Source organism: Canis aureus, chromosome 1, assembly GCF_053574225.1.
Source record: "Canis aureus isolate CA01 chromosome 1, VMU_Caureus_v.1.0, whole genome shotgun sequence".
Lineage (NCBI taxonomy): Eukaryota > Metazoa > Chordata > Mammalia > Carnivora > Canidae > Canis > Canis aureus.
Genome location: NC_135611.1, coordinates 18,966,034 through 18,977,333, shown reverse-complemented (window position 1 = coordinate 18,977,333; position 11,300 = coordinate 18,966,034). Strand labels below are relative to the sequence as shown.

The 11,300-nt window shown below is 42.5% G+C and overlaps 1 long non-coding RNA gene across 2 annotated transcripts in view; it reads right to left on the bottom strand.

Annotated features, from left to right (window-relative positions):
• Positions 1-9,709: 9,709 nt before the first annotated feature.
• LOC144310671 (uncharacterized) overlaps positions 9,710-11,300 on the bottom strand; it is a 70,444-nt gene continuing 68,853 nt past the window's right edge. For both annotated transcript variants that reach the window (XR_013376329.1, XR_013376328.1), the window contains exon 3: positions 9,710-11,211. This is a non-coding gene — a long non-coding RNA (uncharacterized LOC144310671). The remainder of the gene's footprint in view (positions 11,212-11,300) is intronic.

The window sequence follows — 11,300 nt, the reverse complement described above, 5'->3', positions numbered from 1 at the left end:
AGATAGGGAGCCATGCAAAGCCACCTCACTCTTTTATACCCCCTCCCCATTATCTTTCTTCTGTCCCCCTACCTTTCCTTCATCTCCTCTCATGGGTACTGAAATATTGCCCTCATCTAGCACTATCAGAAAAAGTCTCTCTTCAAGAGGTCCCAGGAACATTAGATCAGGGACCACATTTTAAAAAATAATAATAAACATCGGAATTTAAACAATGTGACAAGGGCACTATGTCAGTTAGGATGCCTTTGGCCAAATAAAACCCAAATTCAACTGGCTTAAACAGTAAGGAAGATATACTTTCTCACGTAGCTAGAGGTCATGGCAAAGGGATGCTGTAAGGTGAGTAAGATCCGTTCCTTGCAAAGTCCTCAAGGACCCAGTTCCTTCTGCCTTTTTACCTTACCATCGACAATATTAGGTTTGTCCTCAATTATCTTCCCTCATGGTCATAAGATGGCTGTCACCATTCCAAACCTCACAACAAACAGAACAATGTCCAGGGGAAGAAGAGCAAGCAACTGCTCTTCTTTAGGAATCCTTTTAAAGGGATCCCTGGGTGGCGCAGCGGTTTGGCGCCTGCCTTTGGCCCAGGGCGCGATCCTGGAGACCCGGGATCAAATCCCACGTCGGGCTCCCGGTGCATGGAGCCTGCTTCTCCCTCTGCCTGTGTCTCTGCCTCTCTCTCTCTCTGTGACTATCATAAATAAATAAAAATTAAAAAAAAAAAAGGAATCCTTTTAAAACAAAAGCAACAATCTTTCTCAGAAATATTCCCCAAATACTTCCCTTTATGTCTCATTGGCCAGAACGAGCTCATGCTCCCCTCAAAGCAGAATGTGGCAAGAAAATGGAATTACCAATCCTGCTCAAGAGCAGAACTGATGAAGAATTGCTCTTGAGCAGAAGACAGGTGTTGGAGAGTTTGCCAAAAGTGCCAGTTATAGACGCCAGTCACGAGTCTCACATGAGTCTGAGGCAGTGGGCAGAAGTAGCAAAGTTACTCAAATTTCAGTGTAATAATCATTGTGAAATTCAGTATGTGAAAAGATTGCTTAGCCCTAAATTACAAAATAATAGGGAAATAGGTAAGTGATTCATGCAGAAAAGTGCCTAATTCTAACTCTTTGGTGGAGAGTAGAGGATGACAGGGAATGAAAAGGAAACTGGAATGCTTTCTCAGAGGAGATGCCAATAATAAAGCCAACATATCTCGACATTTACTCTACACCTGGCACTGTGCTAAGTGCATTGCATAATTCACTAAATTGTATCCCTTCAATAACCCTCTGAAATGGTTTCTACTCTCTCCTATCTTAAGATAAGAAACTGAGGCATAGAGAAATCAAGTAGCTTTTCTCAGGTCCCCAATTTAGTTAACTGACCCCTGGATTCAAGCCCAGGCAAGCTAATTCCAGATCCTTTCTTTTATTTAATCCCTGGGCCATTCTTCTTCCCTAATCATGCAAAACGCTTTTCAAAGGGACAAATATGGGCTTCCCCAGATCCTTTAACTAGAAGTCAGAAGTCTAGGCAGAAGGAACAAGTACACCTGCTAGAAAATTATTATCTGGTTGAAGTAGGAGGTAGTTAGGACCTGGTTAGATGGTACAAAAAGAAAGAGGCAAACTGAAATTTATATTATTTTTGAAGGAAGAAATACTAGCACTGACATCGATATAATTGTTTATAGATAGGTATTGCCAGAACAGTCTCATGTCAGCAGCCTTAAGAAAAATTGAATTTCAATAAAGTGAATGGATGGATCCACTCCTGGCCCAGCCAGTGCCCAGAGCACAGCCTAGCACAGATTCTCCACCATGGTCCATGGCAGAGCAGTGTCAGTCAAATGGGGAGACTGGGATGTAGGCCTCAGTAAAGGAGAAAGAAGATTCAAAGCTGATTTCCAGGACTGGAAGGATGGGGTTATGGGCAGCAGTGATGTGGTTGGAAAACATTTAAAAGAGCTATTTTGTAGAAGGAAGGAAGATGCACTCAATTTTGAATAGGTTGGGTTTGAGAAGATGGTGGCATATTTAAGAGATAGCATTAGGGGGGCAAGACTGGAATGAAGGTGAGGACTGTATACACAGGTAAGAGTTTCAGTCAAGCACATTCATTCATCCAATTATTGAACATGGGTCTGTCCTAGGTTCTAGAATGGTCCTAGATCTAGAGCTGCAGCAGTGATTGGAATAAAACCTCTGCTCTCATGTGTCTTATGTTCTAATATCCAAGCCCTTGCAAAAAAAATGACCCCTTGCACAACCTCCCACACCATTCCCTGTGCCCTGTGTGAGCACACAGAGAAAAGAGCAAAATCAAATCATGTAAGTTGGGAAGGCAAAACAAAGATGGTGAAGGAGAAAATAAGAAAACAGGGGGAGGATACCACTAGAGAAGAGTAGGAAATCAAGGGAGTAGCATTTCATTAAAACAGAAAATGAATGAGTTTAAAAAATAAATTAATGTCCAATGGGCCCAGTCTAGTAGTGAAGAAAAAGCCACTGAATTTGACATGAGGATTGCCACTGCTCAGCTTTTAGCAATGATTTTTGATCCCTACCGTGCATCAGAATCACCTGAAGAGCTTTAAAACACACAGATGCCTGGGAGCTACCCTCAAGATCCTAATACAGTTGGTCTGGGATGGGGCTCTGGAACTATTTTTCAGTTGTTCAAGTGACTTAAATAAACAGGTAGAGTTGAGAAACATTGCTTTAAATACAGCAATATCAGCAGTGGAAGCTAGATTGCAGAGAATAAAAAAGAAGGGTGTTTTGGTTTTTTGGAATTTTTTTTTTTTTTTTTTTTTTGGTAGAGGAACTAGCAGTCTTAACATCAGACGTGGATGCTTAGCCTCAGTCTCCTCCTGCCTGGCTGTGTGATTTAACCTCGTTGTGTCTTATCTGTGAAATCAGGATAGAAATTCTTGCTGTGCCCAACTCACAGTTTCCTTGGGAGGTCAAGATGGGATAATAGATGTGAGAGTACTTTGAAAAAAGATTGAAGTGCTATAAAAATGTAAGATTTATATGGTTGTCGGTTTTTTTCCCCAAAGATGGCCCTAAAGATAGTGATTATCAACTATAAAGACCCACGTGGAACCAGCATCCCTTTCCACTGAGCTCACAAAGAAAACGTCCTTTGATAAGTGCTCACAGCCACTATCTAAAGGTCTAAGGCTGTTTTCAACTCTCACTTTTTCACAGCTAGCTTTGCACAGGACCTATAATGGATGCCATTTCCACAGTCTTGCAAATCCTACCTAATATTGCTAAATCACAGAGCCACCCAACATAAAACTCAAGAGTGAAGCATGCTGCTATAGAGATTAAAATAAAGTTTAATGTTATAAGGTTTCCATTTAGTTGTCAATCCTCCTTGTTACAGAGAACGGGGAAGGCAGAGGAGAGATTGAAAGATGTCTGTGACAGCAGGCAATGCTGCAGGATCCAGAAAATCCTAATTCCTCTGGCAGATGGGGAAAGATTATCCAAGATCTGAGCCAAAACCAACAGTAGAATTCATTGACCACCTTGGAGTCTACTTCAGGTACCTGAATATATGCCTATCTCTATAAAATGTCATGCCTGGTTCCCAAGAAATGAAGCAATACTCTCCATCTTCCACTTTCTGACTGCCCTTGAGGTAGCACCTGCTACCAGGTGAGTAACGGTACCTGCTTATGGCAACCAAGGTCCAACAGGTCCACAGATGACAGATGTGAAGAGCGGTATTAAAATATGCTCTCTATTCACTTTTGCTTGATGTTTTCCTCCATAAAATAATACAAGAAATACAATTGTCAAATAAATAGCATACACAATGGCTGAGTTTCTTTTTTCTAATAAGCAGCTTGCACTCAGAGCAAGAATAAAAAGATAGGCAAACTCCTACATAGAAGTAAGCCAGGTGTCAGATAACTGATGTAAGCATCAGAGATATCCTAAGGAATATCAGTTACCTTGCTCTTGCCTCTGAGCCTGCCCTGTCTCCTTCTACTCCAGATGCTATTACGGAGAAGGTGCTAATCACATTCTTGATCTGCCTGCAACTCCTCTGATACTCTCTACCCAACCTCTTCCATCTGTAGGAAAGCTTACTTCAAAGCTTCCCTCCTCAAAACAGAAGTACAGACACCCAAAGCCAGACATTCCCTCATCTTACACCACCTCCAACAGGACTGAGGCCTTTTGGCATATAAAACTGTACAACTATAGGACAAAATAGAATTTTGAAACAAAGAGATAAGAGCTTCATAAGTATATTTTAATCATTCCATCCATTGAGAAGTTACTTCCCTTGTGTGCAAACATCCTTGTAAAACCCTACTCATGAGGAGAAAGGGGTACAGAAGCCAAGGTGGGGCACATCCTTGGCTCTTTTTTTAATGAGAAACATTCTCTTCAAAGAAGATCTTTCATGCCCCCAGTGTACAAACCCTAAGCTTTTAGCATGGGAAGCAACAAGGTTTGGTGAAAAGAGGAATAGCTGTGCAGTCATTTGGTCCTATAGTAAAATCTCATTTTTTAAAAAGCTACTGTGAACTTGGCCAAGTTACTTAACCTCTCTGAGTCTCTTTTCCTTGTATCTATGGAAAGGAATAAAATGCTATCACAGAAGATTATTGTGAACATGACTTGCTATAGAGCATGGACATCCATCACATAAAACATATTGTAGCTCAGTCTCCTCCGCCACCACCCCTACTGAGACTGAATTTTTCAATATTGGGAAGTCCAGCAACTTCTTACCCCTGTGAACAGACCCCAAGAAATCTCAGTGAGGGTGCATGCTTATAATTGGGAAAAAGGGGCCAGAACCCCCACAAGGGGGTACTTAGTAGTCCACCCATCAATAATCCCTACCATTTCTTCTGTGGAAGCAGCACCTATCAATAAATTAGCAAGTGGTGGTGCATTTTTAATAATTACACAGAAATTTTACCCGCTTTTGTTATAATAATGTACAAGCAAAATAGGGTTTTTTTCTCCTGCTCTCCAAGATATGTTGTTGACAACTACAGTTTTAGAAGCATAAGGGACAAAAAATTGCCCCAAAACTCAAGATGAAAGCTAAAATTAGATTTCTTTTTAAAACACCTTCCCTGATGGTACGTAGGTAATGTTATTGTGGCGGCTCTAACTGTGGGTGATTTCCTATACCCACAGTCAGTGCAATAAAAAAGACACAATAGACATAAGAATAGCTTAAAAGTTAACTGTAAGATTATTGTTCAAGTAGCTTCTCCAAGTATAATACCTGAGCTTCTAGAACAAGTAATAGCTGCAAACATCTGAAAAGTGGAAATTCTATGCAAGGACCCAGGAGATTAACACAATTGAACATAATAGCTTCTTCCAAAACATTTCCTAGGGACTGGATCACAAAAAGCCTGAAGACGGCTTTCCAAATATATTTTATTTATTCAATGAAGAAAGGGCTATTTGAAGTTCTTGTATCCCTTTCACATAGAGATGCTTCACTGAGCTTTAAGAGCAGCATTCATCTGTAGGCACAAAATGAGTAATTCCTCAGCTTCTAGAAAATGTAATCATTGCAAACATCTGAAATGTTAAAATTTTATGCAAAATGTCTTTTGTAAAGATAGGAAAAAACCTTGAAATAAATAGCATTTTAAACTGGTCTCAGCATTTATGTTTAAAAATTAATACTCACATACTTGTGAATGCGTACAGCATCTCCGGACGGCAACAGTGGCTGTCTCTAAGGAGATAAGGTGGGAGGGAGTTTTACTGTTCCCAGTGCATCACCCCTATGCTTTATATTTTGTACTATGTGCATGCATTACTATTAATCTAGCTTAATCTAACTACTTCAGTTCATTAAACATGATCTCTTCAAGAGGTAAGACAACTCGTCCATCCTAGTCCAGGTCTATGATCCTTCTCTACAATCTGTACTGGAGACCAAACTTCTCCCTACCCTGGACCTCAGGTAGGCTGCAGAACCGAGAAGTTCCCTGCCTTCTTTCCATACTGAGCATCAGCTGTGCTGGGTGTTGTGCTGGCACTAAAGCATACAGTGAAGGGAAGACTCTGTCTCCTGGCTGACCCCATGGGATGGCTGGCCCTCAATCCCCAAGCTCCAGCCCTACGCAAGCTTCCTCCAGCCGCAGAGCAGGCCACTGCTCTTCAGATGGATCATTCTGGTTTTTCTCTTGTTGCCCCTGGCCCTCCACCCTTATGAGTAAATAGCTTTTTCAAAGAGGCTATGTATTATCTTCCTCAGTAACCCTGAGACACAATGACCAAGAAAGGAAGTTAAAGCCCCTCTTCCTTCCACGAGAATACCCATGGAACACAATAGAGCCAAACTCTCTTCCTGAACACACTAGTTGTGTGGCCTTAGCAAGCTATGTAACTTCTTTGAGCCTCAGTTTCTTCATTCTTGACATAGCAAATGTCACGAATATTGACATGCTGGCCATCCCTCAGAGGGATAGAATAGAGATTAAATGAGATTATTTGTTAAAATGCCTAGCATAATACCCAACACATAGTAGGTGTGCAATAAATGCTAAATGACATCATCTTCCTCATCATCATCATCATTAGTGTAACTGATTCTCACTCTCAAAAGATGATGTTTTCAAATTTCCCAGGGCTGCACACATTTCCAGCTGTCTCGGGAACCACTTACAAGCAGTATGGAATAGCAGAAAGAGTGGGCTTTAGAGGTAAAAGAGGTTTTACCTTGAGCAAAATCATTAACATCAGTTTCCTCAACTATGAAGTGAAAATAATTATACCTTCCTCTCCAGACTGGGGTGAAGATTTACAGATTATGTATAAAAGGCTCCTGGCACATAATAAGTGCTCTCTACATCTTGACTTTTTTCACTTTATTCCAAGTGGACTTATCTATTTGCTGGTCCCAACGTACCTATCTCTCTTCTGCCTCTGCATCTTTGTTCAGCCTGGTTACCCCTGCCTGCCCTGCCCTCTGCTACCATCTCCACCTCTAGAAACTTCCACGCATCTTTCTCACCTCAGTTCCATCTGAAGGCTTTTGTGAAGCTTTCTTTGGCTACAAGGGCTTTCTCATCTCTAGGCTCATAAAGTATCTTCCATGGGAAAATAGGAGGTAGAAAACGCCCAAAGCCCAAAATCTTTCCCTGTGGCCACTGTTAGACCTACCAGAAACTAAGAAATCACGCAGTAATGTGCTGAAAGAACTCCAGTCACATGTGATTGAAGAGCTCAACTGTCCCTGAGCTCCATGGACTATGATATCCATGTCATCTAGGAGGGGTCACTTGCCTTTCCAAAAGTCAACTCCCTGGCACCTTACTCAGGAGTGAGTATCTCCTCACAGAAAATGATCAATTGCTACATTGAAAAATTAAGGCACGCTGCTGCTTCTTGCATGCGGACAGGACACATCAGCTGATGTCCACATGAGCAGCTGCTGTTCCCATCTCCCCACGGGCCTGCCTCCAGCTGCTCCTATATCCATTCAGTGCAAATTAGATTGAGCCATTCCTCTCCTAAATGTTGGGCAGTTGTGAGCAGAGCTACCAAGAACACAGCCAACTCCTAGGCACGTCATCCAAGACCCTTTACAATCTGGTCCTCACTCCCTTTCTAGGCTCTTCTTTTTTGTGGCAGTCAGTCACCTCATATCTCTTGGTGTTCCTCAAGCCCACTCTAATCTTCCCTGCCTCCTTTTTTAGCCTCTTCACCTAATAATCCTACTCATACTTTAAAACCCAGCTCAGATGTTGCTCTCTATGGAGAACCCTGCCAACCCGTCACATTTCATCCCCCTAGTTCCCCCATCAGCCCTGTATTATTGAGCTCTCCAGAGTACTAGCAATATGCCTACTCTATAGCAGTGCCTGCTTACATGGTACTGCCGTTACGCTTACTCCTCTCTCTCCTGTAAGACCATAAGCATTTGGAGGTCAAGGACGATTTCATAACCCTTTTTTAAAATTTATTTTTATTTTTTTTTATTTATTTATGATAGTCACACAGAGAGAGAGAGAGAGAGAGGCAGAGACATAGGCAGAGGGAGAAGCAGGCTCCATGCACCGGGAGCCTGACGTGGGATCCGATCCCAGGTCTCCAGGATCGTGCCCTGAGCCAAAGGCAGGCGCTAAACTGCTGCGCCACCCAGGGATCCCATAACCCTTTATCTGTCCAGCAAGGTGTCTGATAACCAACACATTTTATTTAATGAATTGATGAAAGAAAACAGAAATAAATGAATAAACGAAGCTCTTTTTCTCTTTTTTTTTTTAAGATTTATTTATTTATTTTTAGAGAGAGAGCACAGGCCAGAGGGGCAGAGGGAGAAGGAAAAAATCTTGAGCAGACTTCGCACTAAGTGTGGAGCCCAGTGTGAGGCCTCATCTCATGACCCTGAGATCATGACCTGAGCTGGACGCTCAACCACCCAGGTGCCCTTGAATGAAGCTCTTTCTAACAAAAGACATCATCCTTCCCAGCTTTCCCATCTAAAATGCCTGAAATCTACTCTGGGTAGATACGAGTTGGTGAGGAACTAGACAGGGTCACAGAGCCATGTTTGCAAAAGGTGGGCACTCATGGAGGGGGAGAGGGAATTACTTTTGTCCAAAACAACGGTTCCCCTAGAAAACATAAGTCAGAGAGGTCTTTCATTTCTGTATTTCTTGTTTTCACTCTCCTATGCTCATAACTCCTAAGCTCTCATTTCTAATGAAACTTGTTAAGTGATATTCTGCAGAAATTCCTAATTATTTTTTAATTTACTAAGTAGCTATCAACCCAGGCTTGAAAAACTCCATGACCAATACTGCAGTTGCTCTGCGAGGCACCATCCCCAGAATTTTTTCCCTCTGGCAATTGTCGTTTTCACCTTTAGGCCTGGCACAGGATTCCTGCACGCTGGTTTATTTTCTGGCTAATTGGTTCCTTTTTATATCATAGGACTTTCAGTGACCCATATGCAATATGGGAATCATCCTACTAGGACTTTTTTTTAGAAGATTCACAAAGGTATGCCTAACATAAGCAATATATCAACCTTTAAATCCAGATAGAATGAGTCTGTATCATATGTCCCAGGAAAGCCTATTATGTTGTTTTTTTTAAAAAAGAACCAAAGAACTTCTTGATTTTTACCGTTTCCTGTATGACAGTGCCTCACCAAGTTCATCCCTTCCCATACATTCTGTAGTGGGTCATTTATGAGGTCAGAGAAAGACACTGTAAACTTGCCCAAGCTGTTTAGCTCATATTTATTAACAGCTTAATATACCCGGAGCTGTGCCAAAGCCTTTACATGCCTTGTTTCATCTTCCCCCAACTCCTGGAAGGTTTTTATCCTGATTCTGCAGATGAGGAGCGTGGAACACAAGGAGGCTGATAACTTAGCCCAGGTCACACAGCTGTAGGTGCCAGAGTAAGCTTCCGAAGTCAGGTCTGCTGGCTCCAGAGCCGGAAAGTGTAACCTTTACTCTGGGCTCCATGGCATGTTCTCTGACTTCTTGATCAAGAAGAGTTTTTCTAATATGTGTAATTCCTAGATAGCTCTCTAAGGGAAGATCTTACTCCTTTTAGCCTTTTATACTATATTTATATGCTCTTCTCATTAAAAGAAACTATAGTAATTATTCAAAAAATAGGATTTGAGTATTCATCATATACAGATGTACAGGCTTTTTCTAACATTTTTTAAATAAAGAAAGCTCCATGAGAAAAAGAAGATTATTTGTGTCCTTTTGGCCCACATTTTACTTTTCTAATTTTTTTTTTTTTTTTTGAGAGAGGGAGAGAGAGAATCCCAGGCTCCACATCTAGCATGGAGCCCGACTTAGGGGTCCACCTCCTGACCCCAAGATTACCACCTGAGCCAAATCAAAAGCTGGATGCCTAACAGACTGAGCCACCCACGCACCCCATTCCACATTTTTAGATTTTGGTATGAAATGTCTTCTATGAGTGAAAAATGAGCAACTGCCTTTGTCATTCATTGAAAACAAACATTTGCAATGCCACTGTCCACAACTGGACACGTGTTTTTCACAGGGGACCTTATTCAGTTCTCAAATATTTATTAAGCGTGCCCTCTACATGGGACAACTTCTGGTCAGTATGAGCAAATAGCAAGGAAGAAGATGGGGCCCTGGCTTTGCAGTAGTTTACGGTCCAGGAGTTCAGCCCTTTGAGGAATTTGAGGTCCAGAGAGAGATCATAACATTAGGTCCACCAGAGTCCATAAAGCAAGAAGTTCAGGAGAGAAAGAAATCATAACCATCTCGGAAAGTATCCATTTGCCTTACTGGAAAAGGTTCTCAGAGGCCAGTTTCTCACCTCCAGCTTCTTTCATTAGTGCTTATTGACCAGTATTGGAAGGACCAGGCTAAGCACAAGACGAGAGTGGAAGAAGCCACAAGCTAATTGCAAAGAACAGAACTCAAGAAATATGTGGGTTGCCCCAGCATCCAGCAGCCTGACTGAAAATGAATTAATTTTTATTTCCAATGAATATTAAAACAGGCAACAACAACAAAAAAAAAACAAAAAAAAACAAACAAAAAAAAACAGGCAACATACGAATATCCTAAAACAAACTGAAGGTCAAGCAATGCAAAGTGTTAGGCGGTGAGCTTTCCTTCCACTCTTAGAGGCAGCCTCTCTTACCTGGTTCTTGAGCTCCTTCACAAGAGAATTCTGTGCATTTATAAAGTTTATAGTGCCTTTAGCTTCTGGCCCCCACAAGGCTGTCTGGTGGCCCATCCCCAAGAGCTGGCCCAGGGGATGGGTCAGGAGAGTGGGCAGTGTAGACTTAAATCAGGAAGTACTGCTCCAGGCCTGGTCAACAGGGCCGGGCCACCTGCTGTGTGCTAGAACAAGGCCCTCCACACTCACAGCTCACCTCATAACCTTGCTAGGCACTGCCCATCTTTTAGAGAGAAAGAGAGAGAAAAAAAAATGTATGTCATGGGCACAGGAAGTGGATAGGGGAGAGATTCTGGAAAATTCCAGGGAGGTTTGAAGCGCTCACAAGGCAGGCTGGCCCAGCAGCTGTTGGGGCGTCTTTGCTGGGGTGCTGGCCTGCTGGGGTGCTGGGCTGCTGGGCCGCGTGGGGCTCAGGGCGGTGCCTCAGTGCCGGTGCCGAGGAGAGGAGCTTGCAAGGGTGTCTCCTCCTAAAAGCGCCGTCTCTGCGTCTCGGAGAAGCGCGCAGCTGCTGAATAACCTGCAGGACGGCAAGTGCAGTTGTTTACCACCCCACCCTGAACACATTTACAAAGTAACGAAGGGTCCTTTGCAGCAAGTCGGGGATCC